The sequence below is a fragment of the Nicotiana tomentosiformis genome, chromosome 2 (assembly GCF_000390325.3).
Source record: "Nicotiana tomentosiformis chromosome 2, ASM39032v3, whole genome shotgun sequence".
In the NCBI taxonomy this organism is placed as follows: Eukaryota; Viridiplantae; Streptophyta; class Magnoliopsida; order Solanales; family Solanaceae; genus Nicotiana; species Nicotiana tomentosiformis.
This window is the reverse complement of record NC_090813.1, coordinates 81288868-81310985: the sequence shown is the minus strand read 5'-3', so window position 1 is coordinate 81310985 and position 22118 is coordinate 81288868. Positions and strand designations below refer to the sequence as shown.

The 22118-nt window shown below is 39.4% G+C and overlaps 1 pseudogene; it reads right to left on the bottom strand.

The window, feature by feature from the left end:
- Positions 1-22118, bottom strand: part of LOC117279477 (alpha-farnesene synthase-like) — a 51189-nt pseudogene that overhangs the window by 4560 nt on the left and 24511 nt on the right.

The following is a 22118-nucleotide window of genomic DNA, read 5'->3' as shown; positions in this document are numbered from 1 at the left end:
GCCCATTGATCAGATTGACCCAGAAAGGTGTCCCATTCAAATGGTAAGACGAGTGTGAGATGAGCTTTCAGAAGCTCAAGACCGCTTTGACTACGGCGCCAGAGTTGGTATTACCCACAGGTTCAGGATCGTACACGGTATATTGTGACGCATCTCACATTGGGATTGGTGCAGTATTAATGCAAGATGGCAAGGTAATTGCATATGCATCGCGGCAGTTGAAAGTTCACGAGAAGAATTATCCTTTTCATGACTTAGAATTGGCAGCCATTGTTCATGCGCTGAAGATTTGGAGGTATTACCTCTACGGTGTCTCGTGTGAGGTATTTACTGATCATCGTAGCCTTCAGTATATGTTCAAACAAAAGGATCTTAATTTGAGGCAGAGAAGATGGTTGGAGTTGTTGAAAGACTATGATATCACCATTTTGTATCACCCCGGAAAGGCCAATGTGGTGGTCGATGCTTTGAGTAGAAAGGCTGTGAGTATGGGCAATCTTGCGTATATTCCGGCTGGTGAGAAGCCATTAGCTGCAGATGTTCAGACTTTGGCTAATCAGTTCGTGAGGTTAGATGTTTCAGAACCCAGTTGGGTTCTAGCTTGCATAGTCGCTCGGTCTTCGTTATATGAGCGCATCAGAGAGAGGCAGTATGATGATCCTCATTTACTTGTCCTTAAGTACACGATGCGGCACGGTGATGTCAAATAGGTTGTTGTGGGGGAAGATGGAATTCTACGAATGCAGGGTCATATTTGTGTGCTTAATGTGAATGGGCTTCGTGAATTAATTCTTGAAGAGGCACACAGTTCCAGGTATTCTATTCATCCAGGTGCCACTAAAATGTATCAAGATTTACGGCAACATTATTGATGGAGGAAAGTGAAAAAGGATATAGTTACATATGTAGCTCGGTGTCTGAATTGTCAGCAAGTTAAATACAAGCATCAAAGACTTAGTGGTTTGCTTAAGAAGTTAGAAATTCCAGAATGGAAATTGGAGTGTATCACTATGGATTTTGTTGTTGGACTCCCACGGACTAAGAGAAAATTTGACGCAGTTTAGGTTATTGTGGGCAGGTTAACCAAATCACCACAATTCATTCCAGTGGCAGCTACCTATTCTTCAGAAAGGTTAGCTGAAATTTACATTCGTGAGATTGTCCGCCTTCACGGTGTGCCCGTGTCTATTATTTCAGATCGAGGTATGTAGTTTACCTCACATTTCTGGAGGGCTGTACAGCGTGAGTTAGGCACGTGGGTTGAGTTGAGCATAACATTTCATCCACAAACTGACGGACAGCCAGAGCGCACCATTTAGGTATTGGAAGATATGTTTCGCACTTGTGTTATAGACTTTGGAGGTTCTTGGGATCATTTCTTTCCAGTTGCGGAGTTTTCTTATAATAATAGCTACCAGTCAAGCATTCATATGGCTCCATATGATAAATTATACGGAAGGCAATGTCGTTCGCTAGTTGGCTGGTTTGAACCGGGAGAGGCTCGGTTATTGGGTACCGATTTGGTACAAGATGCCTTGGGTAGGTCAAGATTATTCAGGATTGTACCAAATCCTGTCAGGCATCTTGTACCAAATCGGTACCCAATAACCGAGCCTCTCCCGATTTAAACCAGCCAACTAGAGAACGACATCGCCTTCCGTATAATTCATCATATGGAGCCATATGAATGCTTGACTGGTAGCTATTATTATAAGAAAACTCCGCAACTGGAAATAAATGATCCCAAGAACCTCCAAAGTCTATAACACAAGTGCGAAACATATCTTCCAATACCTAAATGGTGCGCTCTGGCTGTCCGTCAGTTTATGGATGAAATGTTATGCTCAACTCAACCCACGTGCCTAACTCACGCTGTACAGCCCTCCAGAAATGTGAGGTAAACTACATACCTCGATCTGAAATAATAGACACGGGCACACCGTGAAGGCGGACAATCTCACGAATGTAAATTTCAGCTAACCTTTCTGAAGAATAGGTAGCTGCCACTGGAATGAATTGTGGTGATTTGGTTAACCTGCCCACAATAACCTAAACTGCGTCAAATTTCTCTGAGTCCGTGGAAGTCCAACAACAAAATCCATAGTGATACACTCCAATTTCCATTCTGGAATTTCTAACTTCTGAAGCAAACCACTAAGTCTTTGATGCTTGTATTTAACTTGCTGACAATTCAGATACCGAGCTACATATGCAACTATATCCTTTTTCATTCTCCTCCAACAATAATGTTGCCGTAAATCTTGATATATTTTAGTGGCACCTGGATGAATAGAATACCTGGAATTGTGTGCCTCTTCAAGAATTAATTCACGAAGCCCATCCATATTAAGCACGCAAATACGACACTGCATTCGCATAATTCCATCTTCCCCCACAACAACCTGTTTGACATCACCGTGCCGCATCGTGTACTTAAGGACAAGTAAATGAGGATCATCATACTGCCTCTCTCTGATGCGCTCATATAACGAAGACCGAGCGACTATGCAAGCTAGAACCCAACTGGGTTCTGAAACATCTAACCTCACGAACTGATTAGCCAAAGTCTAAACATCTGCAGTTAATGGCCTCTCACCAGCCGGAATATACGCAAGATTGCCCATACTCACATCCTTTCTACTCAAAGCATCAGCCACCACATTGGCCTTTCCGGGGTGATACAAAATGGTGATATCATAGTTTTTCAACAACTCCAACCATCTTCTCTGCCTCAAATTAAGATCCTTTTGTTTGAACATATACTGAAGGCTACGATGATCAGTAAATACCTCACACGAGACACCGTAGAGGTAATACCTCTAAATCTTCAGCGCATGAACAATGGCTACCAATTCTAAGTCATGAAAAGGATAATTCTTCTCGTGAACTTTCAACTGCCGCGATGCATATGCAATTACCTTGCCATCTTGCATTAATACCGCACCAATCCCAATGTGAGATGCGTCACAATATACCGTGTACGATCCTGAACCTGTGGGTAATACCAACTCTGGCGCCGTAGTCAAAGCGGTCTTGAGCTTCTGAAAGCTCATCTCACACTCGTCTTACCATTTGAATGGGATACTTTTCTGGGTCAATCTGGTCAATGGGCTTGCTATAGATGAAAACCCTTCCACGAACCGACGAATATTTTGTTAGTTAGTATACTTATGTTATTATTGCTTTATCTTGATTTCATTGATAGATGTTGTGAGCCTGACTTTGATAATTATTGTTTTCTGACTATGTGTAATTTTGTTTCTGTTGGTATATCTTGCTTTAGTTTCATTAGTCTTGAGATATTGTGGCATTGGCTGTACAATTTTCTATTTACATCAAAGATTTGGTCCCTGAAACCTCACATCAAACCAATTAAGTACTGTAGAAATGGACTCACTTGCTTCAACCGTGATTGGAAATGTATGACCTATTGGACGAACAAAGCAACACTAAAATTCATCATTTTAATAAATATATTAGTAATTCTTTCTACGCTTTTCTTTTATCTAAGTCCCATTTGCTTTCTTTTCAAAGCCTTAATCTAAGTTTTAATTAGTTAAATGACGTAGAGAAAGGAGAGCTCCATGTTGTGACAATGCTAATGTGAAGAAAAGATCACGATCACCCCGAGGAAGATATTAAGCTCTTTGATTGTTTTGAAAAATAAGAAATATTATAATACATGGGATATATATGGACCTTTTCCCTAAATTTTATTTAACTTGATTATTGAATTTTATTAATTTGATGAGATTTTAACTTTAACACTTATTGATGTATAAATAAATATTACTTGTAGATGTATATGATGAAACTGGAGATTGTACATGACGTGTACATTAAAATAGGAAAAGGAAGGTATGAGTATTTCAGAAAAGGGCAATTAAACCTTGAGAAGACAATTATTTGATGGTGCAATTAACACTGTTATGGCTGAAGGACACAGAGAAGACAAAGTTGATCAACGAATGCTGCTTCCCACATCGTCTATTGGAGTAATAAAATATCGAAAGGCAGATATACCAAAATTTAATTGATAATGTGATGGCTAGAACTGAAATAGAGTTTATTAGAGAGCCTATGACTTTTTACATAAAAGCCTTACGGTTACGCATGAATGCTAGGTTTTGATATTCAAATTTGTAATTTATAACTAAATCAAATATTTTTCGAATATGTAACATTTACTAGTTTAAGTATGTATATTTTGTAAAAAAATAATATAAAATACACGTGCAACGCACGTGTAGAGAGACTAGTATATATATATATATATATATATATATATATGAAGACTACTTTAGTATTTACCGTTTGTTTCAGATAAGGTAATGCTGAAAGGCCACCCTTTTGTGTTTGAATTTCAACAGATATCTCTTCTACTGTATCATGCAATGACCTGAAACAGATTTGCATACATTCTGGCAGACCTTTTACTTCATTTGGATCTCACCTAATTAAATGAGAAAAATCTCCTTTTTATGCATGATTACGTAAAGTACTTAATTAATTTTAACTTGTATCAAATGCCATTTTCTCATGCTTCAAGTTGTGGCTCAGAGGCAACTCCTACAGCACAAAAGAAGCTTTCCACTATCCGATCCCCGGTAAAGCTCAAATCTTCAACTTTGGAAAGATTCCTTCACCATCTGTTAAATTCACAAGAAATTATTTTCATATAAAAACAAGAAAATATGTGTTTTAAGTACCTTAATATGTGTTTGAGATCCTTTTGGTGCGTGGCTTGAATTATATTGAAGTTAAGTTTTGCCAACTTGAGCAACAATGGATTTGTGTTGTTGCATTCAAGTTCTCGAGCACAGATATTTTTCTAACATCATACCATTTCACTCTCCATGCTAATGGAAAACTCAAGGTATAATCCTTATTAGTAAATGTGTAATCTGATTTAGAAACAAGGCTCTTGAGGTTTTTGGTTGTGAACAATGTATACGGTGAAAACTGAGCTTGCCCTTCGTATGATTAATCTAGATCGGAACATGATGGATCAAGGGTCGTCATTATAATATCGAGTTGTGATGAGAAGTTGGGTTATCGAGCTTGAGACCTAGGGACTGATCGATATCGAGCTCGAGATCTAGATACCGATCAATATCGAGCTCAGGTCAATATCGAACTCGAGATCTAGAGATCGACCCATACCAAGACCGGCCAAGATCGAAATCGAGCCAAGGGACAAAAGAGCCGTTATAGCCGCACTTAGAGAGAGAATCTCGGCGAAAATCAAGAAAAAACTAATTAATTAATCTTTCGTGGGATCCCCACTATGTATTTTTAATCGTACCCAATATGAAATTCCCCCTCTATATTAAGAGTTGTTATCATTTGTATGAGGAAATGGATTGACACACACACATTCATTCTATTATATACAAGAAAATAGTGTTGATACTGTCCTTCTCTGTTTGTTTTGGTTTCTTCTATCAATTGTTCTTCACCCAATTTGGAGGTACTTAAATGTGAAGGCTTAAGCTAACTAGTTCATCTGTTTTGCATTCATCTCCTTTATAATTAACTTCAGTACACATTTATTTATCTTTCCCAATTTGTACTAATTTATACCACGTATCCTTAGAACTGCGTATAAATTCAACTCTATCCGTTTTTCGGGTAAACAGTTTGATATTTATACGTCAATGCCACACAAAAGGGGGGGGGGGGATGATTTGTGTGGTATCCAATTTTTCGCGTGTTTGGATTATGGAAGGACCTGGTTCTTCTATGTGTTCCTTATACTACTGTTGCGGAATAATAAATGCAGAAATTAAAGAACATAAGTATTTTACGTGGAAAACACCTGACTCAAAAGGTGAAAAAACTACGACCTACTTCCCAGTAGGATTTTTCCAAACTCTCCACTAAATCACTGAGCCAAACACTGCATTTACAAAATACTTTTGTAAACCTAGGATTAACTGTAATCCCGTTGTGGCAACCAGGCTCTAACTGCTGCGACAACTTCAAGTTAACTCAAGCTTCAATACTCTAAGTACCTATTACAATTGCCTCTAGATAAAGCTGAAAGGTACAATATGAAAACACCTACTACAATTGAACAAGAATAAAAGACAGACACTTGGAGTTGGTTCTTCTATCTGGTTCATGTAGCTTCAGGTTCGCACACTTAAATCACATACGAATTACTTGCAAAATGCCTTGCTATTTTTCTCTCAATTCACGTTTAACTTCTGCTTTTGTGCGTCGCATGTAGAATGAGAATATTCTGCGATTTATAGAGTTAGTAGATGAAGAAACAACTAGAGTTCTAATGCTACTCTTCCTTGGTGGAAGAGTTCTAGTAGATCTCAGCCTCTAACTCCTCCCTTATCTTGGATAGTGTTCTCTTTGATTAAGGAGTCCTTCTCCTTATCAATTATGCAACCCTTTTCTATCAGGAGATATTAATTCGACCAACTAAGCTTATCTCCTTCACGTGCATCCCACATACTCGATTATGCCCGTGTCTATGCACACAATGGATGGACCTGAGGGATGGACCTGGTTCATGCATGAGCTTCCTTTGTCAATCTTCAAAACTAACCTTTACTTGGGCCAACAAATTCCCCCTTTTTGATGATGACAAACTCTTTGCTTTTCATAAGATTAGGCATGTTTCAACTTAGCTCCACGCCAACACAATATTAGAAATATTTTTCCTTTTTATCACTTATCATCAAGGACCAGGTTCATTAGGTTATAAATATCAATGTTCAAAGTGTAAAACACCACTTTTCCCCCCTTTTGGTATCATCAAAAAGTTGCATAAAAAATATGAGATATCCAAATTTTAAAACTTACTCATGGACACTGGGGCAACTTCAAATGCAATCATGGATTAATCATCATAGATCAAGCTAAGAATTTTAACCATCAAATAAATATAAACATACAGTTAGAGCAAAAGACAGTGAATTTCATTGATGATTGATAAGATACTACCACAAAGCATAAGAAGAAATAAAAACACTGGAAACATGAGCAAAAGAAACAAAACAAATCCCGAACTGGGTCACTGGTTGATCTACACTAGGCTAGAATGCTTAAGGTTGGGAAGAATTGGGTGCTTGGTTTTTGGTTTTGAGGAGTTTCAGCATATCCTGAAGAATGTCATCATTCTTCTCATTTTCTCTTGCCAGCTCAGTTCTGAGAGCATCTCTCTCAGTCTCCACCCCAGCCAACCTTTTCTTCATCCTCTCAATCTCAGCATCCTCTGCCCCACTCTCCTGTACCAAGGCTCTGACCTTGCTATTGACTGGTACCTTCTTGGATGAACCAGGTTCATTAGGAGTGGCATGAACCTCATAGTCACAAGCAACCAGCGTATTTTCCCAAAGTGATCCTTGTTTGTACCAACCTCCCTTTCTTCTTTGGATTATAACTTTGAGTCACTCTCTTCAGTAGGTTTGCAAGGGTTTCCTGTTCAGATGGAATAGGTTCATCTATATTTTTCCCAAGTTGAACCAGCCTTTCAGTGGCTTTGCCAGACCCATTTCCCCCTATTTTCTTTACACTCTCCTCTACTCCAGCATATTTTTCTCCCCAAACAACCATTGCACCTGTGTCTTTGGTTAAACTCACGGGACTGGGTGAAGAATCAACCACTCTTTTACCCTTTCCCCTCACAGCACTTCGAACAACCTTGCTCTCTTTTTCTTTTCTTTTTTTTATTTTTACCACCAATTCCTCAAGATTCAATACATTCAACGTCTGCCATAGACCATACTAGTACATGACTATTCTCCAAATTTGTATCAACTTCAAAAATTGTCTCAGAAATGACTTTAGGTCCAGAAGATACCTCTTCGGTTTCAGAAGAAACTGTTTCTTCCCCCTCAGTAGCAGATTTGAATGATTCATCAGATTTCTGGGGTTCTTCTTCCTTACCCGCTTTCAATTTATTTTCATTTATTTTATTGATTTGTTCTCTCCCCGCAACAAGCTTGTGAGCAAGCATATTTACTCTTTTCTTAGAGGTTGGGTGGTGGAAGGGATGATAGTAGGTGTGGAAGCCTAATCAAACTGAATTTTAGTTTTGAAAAGACGGTGGAGTCTTTCCCTAGAATCTAGATAGTTTAATTTGGTTAGGAATCTTTGAACGGAACTGGTTCACTTGTAACGGATAAGTTCAAAAGATCTTTGGAATTAGGTAGGACTCTACTTATGATCCAAATATTATTATTTTAAATTATGCAGAGTGTAGAAAACATACCATGTAATCTTGATGAACCAGGTTCTTCACTGAGAATACTCTTGTGTAAGTCTAAATTTGCCAAAATAGAAAAAATATAATTAGATATATTCATTTTAACACATGGAACAAGAGTATACTATTGAAAGTATAAGACTGAGCAAAAATTAATCTAATCATATACACAATTTTCAGATTTTCTAACCAATTTTCTTTTTCATTTTATTTGTTTTTCTTTTTTTTTTCATCATTTGTTTTTAAATTTTTTTTTTCGGTGTGAACTCTGAACTGGTCCTTTTAGGTGATCTTAATCATCCCTAATTCTAACTTGTTCCTTTCAAAGTGATCTCTACTTAGGGCTTTTTTGAAGATGCCAGCTATTTGCTTGTCAGTAGCAAAATATTCCACAGTGATCAATCCCTTTTCATAGTTATCCCTCAAAAAGTGATGCCTAACATCTATGTGCTTAGTTCTCTTGTGATGAAACCGGTTTTTGGTCATACTAATTGCACTAGTGCTATCACGAAAAATAGGGATACAACCAACATCAATTCCAAAGTCCATTAATTGATGTTTGATCCACAACAATTGAGCACAACATGAAGAAGCAGCAACATACTCAGCTTCAGTAGTAGATAAGGCCACTGAATTTTGCTTTTTGGTGGTCCAAGACCCAAGACATTAGCCAAGAAAGTGTGTCATACCTGAGGTGCTCTTTCTATCTACAAAAAAACCTGCATAATCACCATCAGCATATTCCACAAGATTGAAATTACTACCTTTTGGATAACAAAGACAAAGATCAGTGGTGTCTTTTAGATATGTCAAAATTCTCTTGACAGCAGTCAAGTGAGACTCCTTCGAATTTGCCTGAAATCTTGCACAAAGGCCTACACTGAAAACAATATCAGGTCTACTAGCAGTGAGATATAACAATGAGCCAATCATTCCCCTATACAACTTCTGATCGACAGATGAACCAGGTTCATCTATATCCAACTTTGTAGTTGTTGCAATAAGAGAGTCAATTTCTTTGGAATCTTCCATTTTAAACTTTTTAAGCAACTCTTTTACATATTTCTGCTGATGGATCATAGTTCCATTTGGATTTTGTTTAATTTGTAAGCCTAAAAAGAAATTAAGCTCACCCATCATGCTCATTTAAAATTCACTCCCCATTAGTTTAGCAAAATATTTACTTAACTTATCAGTAGTTGCTCCAAAAATTATATCATCAACATATATCTGAACTACCAAGAGATCTTTACTTTTTTCTTTCAAGAACAAAGCATTGTCAATTTTACCTCTCTTGTAGTCATGACCAAGCAAAAACTTTGATAATCTTTCATATCATGCTCTTGGCGCCTGGTTGAGCCCGTAAAGCGCTTTGTCAAGTTTGTACACATGATCAGGATTCTCCTTGCATTCAAACCCCGGAGGTTACTTGACAAACACTTCTTTCTTTAGATAGCCATTGAGGAAGGCACTCTTGACATCCATCTGGTGAAGGGTGAATTCCATGTAAGCTATGAGGAGTCTTATTGCTTCCAACCTTGCAACTGGAGCAAAGGTTTCATCATAGTCTATGCCCTCCTCTTGGCTATATCCTTGAACCACCAATCTTGCCTTGTTCCTTGTAACTGTTCCATTCTCATCAGGCTTATATCTAAAGACCCATTTTGTGCCAATTACTGATCTGCCCAAGGGTCTTGGTACCAGATACCAAACTGGACTCCTTTTAAATTGGTTGAGTTCATCTTGCATTGCATTTACCCAGTTTGTATCCTGCAAAGCCTCAGCAATATTTTTAGGTTCAATAAGAGATAAGAAAGCATCAAAAGCACAAAGATACTTTAATGAAGATCTGGTTTTGATTCTAGAGGTTGGATCAGTAATTATGTTCTCAATGGGATGAGAACTTTGATACTTGTAAGGTTTCACAACCAACTGGTTTTCCCTTGATGTTCCTTCAGCATTTTGTTATTGCGGAACAGGTTCAGGGACAGGTTCCACTGAAGTTTGAGAATTATTTCCTCTTTGTTCTATTCCTCCTGTCATGTTGCTCGGGATGGATGAACCTGTTCCTTCCTCCAGTGTAGCTTCAGTCTGGGCTGTGGTTTCATTTAAGTTTCTAACCAACCCAATTGCTTCATCATCATGTTCCTGTCTCTTAGAAAGAATGTTAGTTTCATCAAAAACCACACGAACACTTTCTTCAACACACATAGTTCTTTTGTTATAAACTTTATAAGCTTTGCTATGTGAAGAATATCCCAAGAATACTCCCTCATCACTTCTGGGATCAAACTTACCAAGGGAGTCTTTACCATTGTTGTGCACAAAGCACTTGCATCCAAATGCCTTAAGATGGGATATATTTGGTTTTCTCTCTTTAAGCAACTCATAGGGAGTCTTCTCAATAAGAGGTCTAGTCATGCATCTATTTATGATATAGCATGCAGTATTTATAGCTTCTGCCCAGAAGCTATAAGTCAGTTTACTAGAAAGAAGCATGGTTCTAACCATATCCTCAAGTGTCCTATTCTTTCTTTCAACTACTCCATTTTGTTGTGGAGTTCTAGGAGCAGAAAAGTTATGATCTATGCCATGCTCATCACAAAATTCAGAAATTGAGCATTTTCAAATTTAGTGCCATGATCAGACCTAATTGATGCACGTTGATTACCTAGTTATTTCTGATTTTTTCTAACAAAATAAGTGAACATGTCAAATGCTTCATCTTTAGATGTTAAGAACAATGTCCAGGTAAACCTAGAGTAATCATCAACAAGCATCATCACATATTTCTTACCACCTCTGCTTAATGTTCTCATTGGACCATATAGATCCATATGAACCAGTTCCATTGTTTTAGTGGTACTTACCACTTTATTGCATTTAAAAGAGGATCTTACCTATTTCCCCTTTGCACAAGCCTCACAAACTTTGTCTTCCTTGAACTTAATGTTAGGCATTCCTATCACTAAGTCCTTAGAGACTAATTTGTTGAGTTGACTTAGACTTACATGTCCAAGTCTCTTATGCCAAAGGAGGGGATCACTGTCCATCACACTTAAGCAAGTTAGTTCATTTTCTGAGAGTGTGGACAGGTCTATAATGTATATATTATTCACTCTTTTTCCCTGCAAAACAATATTGTCAGTGGTAAGATTAATCACAAAGCATTTAGTAGAGGTGAATGCTACCAAGTTACCTCTATCACACAGTTGTGATACACTAATTAGACTGTATTTTAGGTCATCTATCAAATAGACATTCTCAATCGAGTGAGAGTCAGTCTTACCTACCTTACCAACCCCAATGATCTCACCTTTCTTCCCATTTCCAAAGGAGACATTTCCTCCTTTGAGGTTCTCAAGTGAAAGGAACTGGTTCTTGTTTCCTATCATGTGCTTTGAGCAGCCACTATCCATGTACCATATTTGGCTGCTCCCATTTACTTGGACCTGCAAAAGGAAATCAGGGGTTAGTCTTAGGAACCCAAAATAGTTTGGGTCCCTTTCTATAAGGAAAAGGATGAATTGAATTCTTTTTAGCCCAACTTGATAACCAATTCTTCCCTTGAACAAAATTTTTGTTCTTTTGACTAGCCCTTTCTTTTGCGTTACATTCACTTTTATAGTGACCAGTCTTACCAAAGTGAGTAAAACTCTTGTTCTCAGGAAGAGTGAGGTACTTGCTTTTAGGATCCCACTTAGGTAGATGATTCCCAAAGCCAAGTCCTCTTCTATTGCTACTGTGATGTTCCTGTAGCCATAACAAAGCACCGGAGGACCTGTTCCATTTACTAGTTCTATCTAGTTCATGCTTGACCTTACCTAGATCCTCCTTTATAACTCTTACATGCTCATCCTTCCTATACAACTCATCATTAAGTTTGCCTACATTTTCTTCTAAAGTGAGTTGTGTGCGATCAACTGTCTTCTTACCGGTTCCTAGTTTCAGTTTTAGATTTTCAGATTTTAACTGAAGAACATTTGCTTCAAATCTATGAACCTGGTTCTTCAGAGCAGTAATTTCACTCGCAATCTCACTAACTCTGAGTTCCAGGTTCTTACACTTTGCTTTTAAAATCGCACAATACTTAGACAACTGTTCTTTTTCTTTATTTATTACCTCAGATTCATCAATGAAATCTAGCAATAATTCATAGAGTTTTTCTTTAGACAAAAACTTAATCTTGTTTTTGAGATGAATTATACTTACCTCAGATTCCTCATGAGATTCCCCATTTGATTCTCCAATTTCCATAAGTGCTTGTTCATCTCCGTTTTCATCGTCTGATTCTTCATCTGAACTTTCTCCCCAAGAAGCAACCATAGCCTTTGTTGATCCTTTGTTCTTCTTGGGATGAACCTATTCCTTCTTCCTGTTCCTTCGTTTAGATCTTTCCTTCTTCTATTCAATTTACCATTGAGGGCAGTTCTTGATGTGATAATCAGTCTTCCCACACTTGTAGCATCCCTCATTGGTCATTTTTTCAGGAACCCTTGCTTTGTTATAATTTCCACCTCTTGAAGAATATTTTCCTCTCATAAGGTATTTCTTGAAGTCCTTGGTGATCATAGTCATTTCATCTTCCTCCAGATCAGCACCTTCAGTGATTTTGAGTGCCAAGCTCCTTTCCTTCTTGGGCACATCCATCTTCATGGTCTTCCTTCTAAGTTCATAGGCAGTGAGATTTCCAATCAGCTCATCCAGGTTAAGAGTTGCAATGTTCTTAGATTCCTCAATTGCAGTGATTTTGCTTTCCCAAGCAACTGGTAGAACCCTAGTCAGAATCTTCTCAACTTTGTCTTCTTCAAGAAGAGTCCTTCCTAAAGACTTCAGTTCATTAGTTAGTGTGGTGAACCTTGTATACATATCTTGGATAGTCTCTCCTTCCTTCATAGAGAAATTCTCATATTGAGAATATAGTAAAGTACCTCTGGACGTCTTTACCTGAGTAGTTCCTTCATGAGCCATTTGCAAGGTGTCCCAAATTTCCTTAGTAGTAGTACAACTTTGAATTCTGCTATACTCATCTAGACCAAGTCCACATACAAGCCATTTCTAGGCCTTAGCATTCTTCTCCCACTATCTCAAGTCCTCAGCAGTGCAATCAGCTCTTGTCTTTGGCAAATCTACTCATTCAACAGTCTTCTTCATGGTAGCCAAAGGACCATCAGTAACAATGTCCCATAGCTCGTAGTCATCTCCAATTATGTGGTCTCTCATTCTGTTCTTCTACCAGGAGTAGTACTGGACATTGAAGAGTGGAGGCCTGGCAGTTGATTGTTCTTCCCAGTTCCCAGGTGGTGCACACATCTTGATTTTCTCCTAAGATGTTAGCCTCTTCAAGGATAACCTCCTATGATACCAATTGATGTTTTATACGTCAATACCACACAAGAGGGTGGGGTGATTTTTGTGGTATCCAATTTTTCGCGTTCACGGATTATGGAAGGGCATGATTCTTCTATGTGTTCCTTATACTACTGTTACAGACTAATAAATGTAGAAATTAAAGAACACAAGTAATTTGGGTGGAAAACACCTGGCTCAAAAGGTGAAAAAACCACGACTTACTTTCTAGTAGTATTTTCCCAAACTCTCCACTAAATCACTGAGCCAAAAACTGCATTTACAAAACACTTTTGTAAACCTAGGATTAACTCTAATCCCGTTGTGGAAATCAGCCTCTAACTGCTGCGACAACTTCAAGTTAACTCTAATTTGAATACTCTGAGTACCTATTACAATTGCCTCTAGATAAAGCTGAAAGGTACAATATGAAAACACCTACTACAATTGAACTAGAATAAAAGACAGACACTTGGAGCTGGTTCTTCTATTTGGTTCATGTAGCTTCAGGTTCGCACACTTGAATCACACACGAACTTCTTGCAAAATGCCTTGCTATTTTTCTCTCAATTCACATTTAACTTCTGCTTTTGTGCGTCACATGTAGAATGAGAACATCCTGCGATTTATAGAGTCAGTAGATGAAGAAACAACTAGAGTTCTAATGCTACTCTTCCTTGGTGGAAGAGTTCTAGTAGATCTCAACCTCTAATTCCTCCCTTATCTTGGATAGTGTTCTCTTTGATTAAGGAGTCCTTCTACTTATCAATTATGCAACCCTTTTCAATCAGGAGATATTAATTCTACCAATTAAACATATCTCCTTCACGTGCATCCCACATACTCAATTCTGCCCGTGTCTATGCATACTAGGGATGGACCTGAGGGATGGACCCGGTTCATGCCTGAGCTTCCTTTGTCAATCTTAAAAACTAAACTTTACTTGGGACAACACAGCTTGGCGCTCACCGTGGGGCTAAGGATAATAGTGGTTATTTTGTACGAATCTCTGTGAAATACACTATTTTACACTTGCTCTTGGAAGTGCCTTTGATTTCAAGTTAAAACGATGAAATATCAATTAATGGCCTTATATATCGATAACGAAGTTGGCATTCAAGATGAGAATAACAACCTGACGCCTGAGGACGAAAGGCTACCCATCGACCCTATTGGAACTCGAGTCGTAGTTCCAATTGACGTTAATTTACATGTGACCATTGAGGCGAATCAAAGTTCCGTCCCAGAAAAATGCATTCATGGTGGAACCCAATCTGCAATTCAAAATACACAAAATGATGGAGAAAACGGAATCAGCCTCCGTATGATTTTTGAAATGTTGCAAGATCAACAAGTAGTGATAGCTTAGTTGCAGGATCGAGCCCGGTCCACCCCAAGAAGTAACCCACAAAACGGGGCCAGCTGTAGTAAGGTCGAATGAGCAGGAATCGGGGACTAATCCCGAAATTATTAAGATGCTCGAGGAATTGACAAAATGAATAGAGTCAGGAGAAAGGAGGATTGAAGAAAACGATCGAAAGGTGAAAACTTATAACTTCAGGGTTTATCAGATCCCCGGGCACCACCAGAATTGAAGGGCTTGGATTCCAAAAAATTCATGCAAAAGCCTTTCCCCCCCGAGCGCGGCTCCCAAACCGACCCCCAAGAAGTTCTGCATGACTGAAATTCCTAAATACAATGGAACGGCCGACCCCAATGAACATGTCACCTCTTACACATGTGCCATCAAAGGGAACGATCTAGAAGATGTCGAGATCGAATCCGTATTATTAAAGAAGTTCGGTGAAACCCTATCAAAGGGAACAATAATATGGTATCATAATTTACCGCCTAACTCTATCGATTCTTTTACTATGCTTGCAGATTCTTTCGTAAAAGCGCAAGCCAGAGCCATAAAAGTCAAAACCAGAAAGTCGGATCTTTTTAAGGTAAGGTAAAAAGATAACGAAATGCTAAGAGAATTTGTATCTCTTTTCCAAATGGAACGAATGGATCTACTACCGGTCATGGATGATTGGGCCGTTCGAGCTTTCACCCAAAGGCTAAACGAACGAAGCTCGATGGCTAAACGATGGTTGAAGCAAAACTTGATCGAGTACCCAATTGTTACCTGGGCCGATGTACACAATTGATATCAATCGAAGATTAGAGTCGAAGACAACCAGTTGGCTTCTGGGTCCATTATTATAAGGGACAGCGACCGAGAGCCAAGGTCGAACAGGGACCGATACCAGTCGTATAATGAAGATCGTAGAGGTGGCAAAACGGGACGCAACCCCGTACGAAACAAAAGGAAAAGTGATCGAGGCCAAGGGTCTTGAGGGATGATGAACAAGAGTAGGTTTGACAGGCACACCGAACCTAACGAAGCACCATGGTTATCAGAATATAACTTCAACATTGATGCATCCTCCATTGTATCGGCTATCAGACACATCAAAGATACTAAATGGCCTCGACCTCTACAGTCTGATCCAGCCCAGAGAAATCCCAATCAAATGTGCAAGTATCATGGCACTCATAGCTACAGAACGGGAGATTGCAGACAGTTGAAAGAAGAGGTAGACCGGTTATTCAATGAAGGGCACCTTCGAGAGTTTTTAAGTGACCGAGCCAAGAACCATTTCAAAAACAGAGAATTCAATAGACAAAAAGAACAAGAAGAGCCACAACACATCATCCACATGATCATCGGAGGAATCGATGCCCCCAGGGACCGGTGCTTAAACGCACTAAGATGTCGATCATAAGAGAGAAGTGATCTCGAACTCAGGACTACATACCTAAAAGAACCTTATCCTTCAGTGATGAAGACACGAAAGGAATCATGCAGCCCCATAACGATGCACTGGTAATATCTGTACTTATGAATAAAACTCAAGTTAAGCGTGTGTTAATTGATCGAGGTAGCTCGACCAATATCATTCGATCGAGGATCGTAGAACAACTCGGTATAGAGGACCAGGTCGTGCCCGCAACCCTGGTACTAAACAGATTAAATATGGAACGTGAAACTACTAAGGGCATGATAATTCTGCCAATTAACGTGGTCGGGACCATCCAAGAAACGAAGTTCCACATCATCGAAGGTGACATGAGATATAACGCCATGTTCGGGAGGCCATGGATACGTAACATGAAAGTAGTACCCTCTACCCTTCATCAGATTCTAAAACTCCCAACACCATAGGGAATCAAAACAATCTACGGAGAGCAACCAGCCGCAAAAGAAATGTTTGCCATCGATAAAGTGATTCCGATATCATCACTCTCATCGACAAAGGGATCTAATTCGAAGGAAAAATGGGGTACCAAATAGTAATCAAAAACGCCAGCCTCAACCAAACTAGAGAAGCGGGAGACTAACAAAGATGATGATTATGGGATCCCTCGATCCTTCATGGTCCCCGATGATTCTGATGCTACCAAATCAACGGTCGAAGAACTGGAGCAAATCACACTAATCGAACATCTGCCCGATTGAAAGGTATCCCTGGGCACGAGGTTATGTCCCGAGCTTAGGAAAAAACTTGTTCAATTTCTTATAACTAACATGGTCTGTTTCGCTTTGTCCCATCTTGACATGACAGGAATCCCACCGGGAATCACCACTCATAAACTAAGCTTGGATCAGAAATTCCCTCCGGTAAAGCAAAAAAGAAGGCCCAAGTCTGAGTTCAAAGATGTCTTCATCAAAGACGAGGTAACCAAACTTCTTAAAATAGGATCCATTCGAGAAGTAAAATACCCCGAATGGCTAGCAAATGTGGTGGTAGTCCCTAAGAAGGGAAACAAACTTAGAATGTGTATAGACTATAAAGATCTGAATAAAGCATGCCCTAAGGATTCTTTTCCTTTGCAAAATATCGATTGTATGATCGATGCCACGGTCGTCCACGAGACTCTCAGTTTTCTCGATGCCAACTCCGGGTACAACCAAATACATATGAACCCGTAGGACTAGGAAAATACCTCATTTATCACTAAGTACGGTACTTACTGTTATAATGTAATGCCATTCGGTCTAAAAACTGTTAGTGCAACTTATCAATGCCTAGTAAACCGAATGTCTGAAAAACAAATAGGAAAATCAATGGAAGTTTATATTGATGATATGTTAGTCAAGTCCCTCCGAGCAGAGGACCAATTAAAGCATTTGTAGGAAACTTTTGACATACTAAAAAATGTGAAGCTCAACCCCGAAAAATGTGCATTCGGGGTCGGCTCGGGCAAGTTTCTTGATTTCATGGTGTCCAATCGAGGAATCGAGATCAACCCCGATAAAATCAAAGCTATCGAGGACATCACGGTAGTAGATAATGTAAAGGTCGTGCAGAGGCTAACGGGACGAATTTTCTTCCACAAAGTGTTGGTAAGTGATTCTAAACCACATTCTTTCAATTTTCCATTGCATTTTATAAATTTTTAACCTAAAACCTAAGGTTTTCATGGTAGAGTTGGGGACTTTTGGGTAGAAATAAGGGATTTTGAAATTTGGGAATTTAGACCTCAAATTGAGTACGGATTCCAAAACCAATTTTATATATGTGCTCGGGGGTGAATGGGTAAATGAATTTTGGTCCGAACCTCGAATTTTGACCAAGCGGGCCCGGGGTCGATTTTTGACTTTTTGGGGGAAAAGTTTGGGAAATCTAAATTTATGCAATGTTTGTATGTTGAGTACAACGTATAGGTGAGGTGACGAGTACTTATATGTTGTCGTCAGGTCATGACGTGCGAGTGAGTCGTATTATTGTAATCGTGGTATTCTTTGATCATACTGTTCATGATAAGACTACCTATTCATTATGTTGAACAACTCTTATTATGTTTTACGGAAATTGGTATCGATTAAGTATTGACTTAAGGTTGAGGTTAGTAATGTGGAATTGAATGTTGAAGTAAGGCTTGTTCTTGATATTTCTATCTCCATGTTGTTATTGTTCATTGTCTTGGTGAGGGAGAGTGATAATGCACGAAGGGTGATACCGTGCAGTTTCTATTGTTTCTTATGGTGAGGTTGAGAGTAAAAGCACGAAGGGTGATGTTGTGCCATGTTATGAGAGAGAGTTAATGCACGAAGGGTGATGTCGTGCCATTTCTATTGTTTCTTATGGTGAGGTTGAGAGTAATAGCCGCCCTAGGACGATTCATTTTGAGGTCCTCAGATAGAAGCCACCGATTCTTCTCACTACTTAAGAATAGCAACTTTGCATGAACTCTGGAATGCGAACATGCTTTGGACGAATTAAAGCAGAATTTATCAAGCCCGTCGTTGCTTCATATCCCGAAAGTAGACGAACAACTTTACCTGTACTTAGTTGTCTCGGAGATAGCGGTAATTGGAGTTCTGGTTCGAGGAGAACGAGGTACGCAATTCCATATTTATTATGTTAGTCGGACCCAAGATGATGCCGAAACTAGATATCCACACTTAGAAAAATTAGCACTTGCTTTAATAAGCGCCTCTAGGAAAGTAAAACCATATTTTCAGTGTCATCCAATATGTGTTGTAATAGCTTATCCTATTCGAAATATTTTTCACAAATCCGAGATTTCGAGTCGATTAGCCAAATGGGCCATAGAAATCAGTGGATACAATATTGAGTATCAACCTCGAACCGTCATCAAATCTCAAATCTTGGGGGACTTCGTGGCTGACTTTACACCGGCCTTCGAACCCGAGATTGAAAAAGAACTACTTATAAAATTGAGCGTCTCAAACGTGAAGGGGTCTAGACTAGGTATCTTACAAAAATAGTACAAATCACAAATCTCTTTACGAGCGGTGCCTCAAACGCGAAGGGGTCCGGAGTAGGTATCGTACTAAAATACCCAAAGGTAATGTAGTTAGACAGTTTATCAAAACGACAAAATTAACTAACAATGAGGCCGAATATGATGCCATGATTGTAGGTCTCGGACTAGCTAAAAGCTTGGGAGCGGAAGTCGTAGAGGCTAAGTGTGATTCCCACCTCATGGTAAACCAAGCTAACATGACTTTTGAAGTTTGAGAAGATCGAATACAGAGGTACTTGGACAAATTGCAGGTGACTCTACATCCATTTAAGGAATGGACCTTGCAACATGTACCTCGGGAATAGAACAACGAGGCCGATGCTCTTGCAAACTTGGGTTCATCGATTGAAGATGACGAACTCAACTCGGGGACTGTCGTACAACTCATGAGATCGGTAATCGAAGAAGGTCACGCCGAGATAAACTCCATAAGTTTAACCCGGGATTGGAGAAACAAATATATAGAGTACTTCAAGAATGGGAATCTTCCATCAGATCCAAAGGAATCGAGGGCCCTACACACAAAGGCAGCATAGTTTACCTTGTTCAAAGATGGAACGCTATTTAGGAGGACGTTCGATGGACCATTGGCAATATGTTTGGGACCAGGATATACCGATTACATCCTATGTGAAATTCACGAGGGCACTTGTGGAAATCATTCTGGTACCGATTCATTGGTCCACAAAATAATCAGAGCAGAATATTATTGGACCAATATGGACAAGGATGCAAGGGAGTTCATTCAAAAATGCGACAAATTCCAAAGGCATGCACCCATGATTCATCAACCTGGGGAACGACTCCACTCAGTCCTATCTCTATGGACTTTAATGAAATGGGGAATGGACATCGTTGCCCCCCTGGCCCCAGGTAAGGATCAGGTTTATTTTATTTATGACTAATTATTCCTCTAAATGGGTTAAAGCATTGGCTTTCGAGAAAGTCAGAGAAAGGAAGTGATAGACTTCATTTTGGACCATATCAAATGTCGATTCAGGATACCATCCGAGATATTATGTGATAATGGAAAACAATTCGTCGGCAGCAAAGTAACTAAATTTCTTGAAGATCACAAGATCAAAAGGATCCTATTGACACCTTATCATCCCAGCGGGAACGGACAAGCTGAATCGACCAAAAAACCTATTATCCAAAATCTTAAGAAGAGACTAACCAACGGCAAAGGAAAATGGAAAGAAATACTACCCGAGGTCCTATGGGCATATCGCACGACATCGAAATCCAGTACCGGAGCAACACATTCTCATTAGTTTATGGCGCCAAAACTCTGATCCCGTTCGAGGACAGAGAACCCAGCATCAAGTTTTGATGTGCAACAGAGGAGTCGAATAATAAGACCATGAATACAAGCCTATAATTGTTGGACGAAAGACGAGAAACCTCTCTCGTCCGATTGGCCACCTAAAAATAACTGATCAAAAGGTGCTACAATTGAAGAACTAATCTTCGACATTTTAACATCAGGGACTTGGTGCTAAGAAAAGTCACCCTCAAGACCCAAAATACGAATGAAGGGAAAATGGGTCCAAACTGGGAAGGACCATATCAGGTTCTCGAAATCGTCGGAAAAGGATCGTACAAGCTCGGTATGATAAATGGCAAAAAACTACTGAGCAATTGGAATGTATCGCACCTAAAATGATACTACTGCTAAGGTACGACCCTCCCATGTTCATTTGTATTTCGAAACTAACCCTTGCAGGTGTTCGAGAAGAAACAAGGATGGATTCCCTTAGACCGATTTTGTCCTAAATGGGTTTTTCGGCGAGCTTTTTAATGAGTTCACCATTGATCGTACTAACTTAGATCAATCCAACAGTATCTGAGGCCTCTTTACAATCAACCTTGAATACTGGGGGGCATTGCCTTCAAATATTAAGGTTGGGCAAGCTCGTTACTTCATGGCAACAGGGTCTCGATAGAAAATATTTGTAAAGGCCAAATGGTCAAATGAACCATGCCCGCATAGTTTGCTCAAGCCCCGGCACAAAATATGTACGCATGTATAATGACCTATAAAGAGCGATCTATTATGCAAACATGCTTAAAGTCCGACCTTGGCCAGAGTTTGAATGATTACCCCCATAAATCGGGGACTACCGTCCGAAAAATCAACGAGATAAATATAAAGCCTAAGGGCTATTTTGCTTCAAGTTCAAGCAAATTCTCAACCGACTACAAAGCCCAAGAGATATCTTGATTCAAGTTCAAACTATAACCCCGAATCGGGGACTATGTATAAATCCTAAGGGCTACCTCAGTTTGAGTTTGAGAAATCACTCTCACTCGACCGTAATCGAGTTTGATAAATCACTCTCACTCGGCCATAAAGCCTAAGGGATACCTTTTTTCGAGTTCGAGAAATCACTCTCACTCGACCGTAAAGCCTAAGGGCTACCTTATTTCGAGTTCAATAAATCACTCTCACTCGACCGTAAAGCCTAAGGGCTACCTTATTTCGAGTTCGAGAAATCACTCTCACTCGACCATAACACCAAAAGTCTACCTCAGTTCGAGTTCGAGAAATAACTCTCACTCGACCGTAAAGCCTAAGGGCTACCTCAGTTCGAGTTCGAGAAATCACTCTCACTCGACCGTAAAGCCTAAGGGCTACCTCAATTTGAGTTCAATAATTCACTCTCACTCGACCGTAAAGCCTAAGGGCTACCTTAGTTCGAGTTCTAGAAATTACTGTCACTCG